Source organism: Wasmannia auropunctata, unplaced genomic scaffold (assembly GCF_000956235.1).
Source record: "Wasmannia auropunctata unplaced genomic scaffold, wasmannia.A_1.0 LD336106.1, whole genome shotgun sequence".
NCBI classification, from domain to species: Eukaryota; Metazoa; Arthropoda; class Insecta; order Hymenoptera; family Formicidae; genus Wasmannia; species Wasmannia auropunctata.
The window spans coordinates 2,985,676-2,986,525 of NW_012026784.1; the positions used below are offsets into that span (position 1 = coordinate 2,985,676).

The following is an 850-nucleotide window of genomic DNA, read 5'->3' on the forward strand; positions in this document are numbered from 1 at the left end:
AGCGAAATAATATTACGTGTGAAGCGAATTTATATTGTTTAAGTTTTGTGCACAACGATACATCCTTTAAGATTATTAACTTTATAGAGCCATTCCTTATGGTGTCCTGAATGGTTCTGTGTAAATTTCATTACCAAATTCCATCCGATTGTGCAGATATTTGAGACAATAGAATTTTTTGAACGAATTTAAAATTATTAACTTTTCTTAACCATTCTTATAATGTTCTTAATGGTTTTATGTGATTTCTTTTAGTTAAATTTATTTGGTTGTTCAGATACTTAAGACAATAGAATGTTCTGAACGGATAATAAGCTAAGACTTGTGGTATCGGTTATGCGTGTTGTCTAATATGGTTTACCATTATTTGTAATATGATTATTATAATTATAACCTGCGTCTGCCTCGGCTTTATTTAACAAGCTACAGCGTGGAATAGAAATTGTCGTTGAATTTAACAAGCGTGAGATTGAAATTATCAAATGGTAATTATCTAATGGTAATTTTCCGAGAGTTGGTATTTCACTACCGTCGGTAATCTCTGATGGTAACCCTTATCGGCCCTAGTGGACATGTGAACTAAAGTCGGTAAGTGTTTAGGCAACCACCGTTGGTAACTCGTTGATGGTAATTCATCGACTCTAATTGATGTAGAACTAAAGTCGGTAAATCTACTTATGAACTTTAATAAGAGAATAAGCGTTGTTATTTGTAATTTCAGGGTGGCAAATAATAAGTTTAGTAAACAATTTCACGGTATTGCCTGCAAACACGCATAAGTAATATATAGAATATATAGGATAAATACAAAAGAATAATAAGGAGAGATATATACGTATTTATGTGTTTT

General features: G+C 31.5%; 1 pseudogene; it reads right to left on the reverse strand.

Moving 5' to 3' along the window:
• Positions 1-493: 493 nt before the first annotated feature.
• Positions 494-850, reverse strand: part of LOC105456613 — a 12,723-nt pseudogene continuing 12,366 nt past the window's right edge.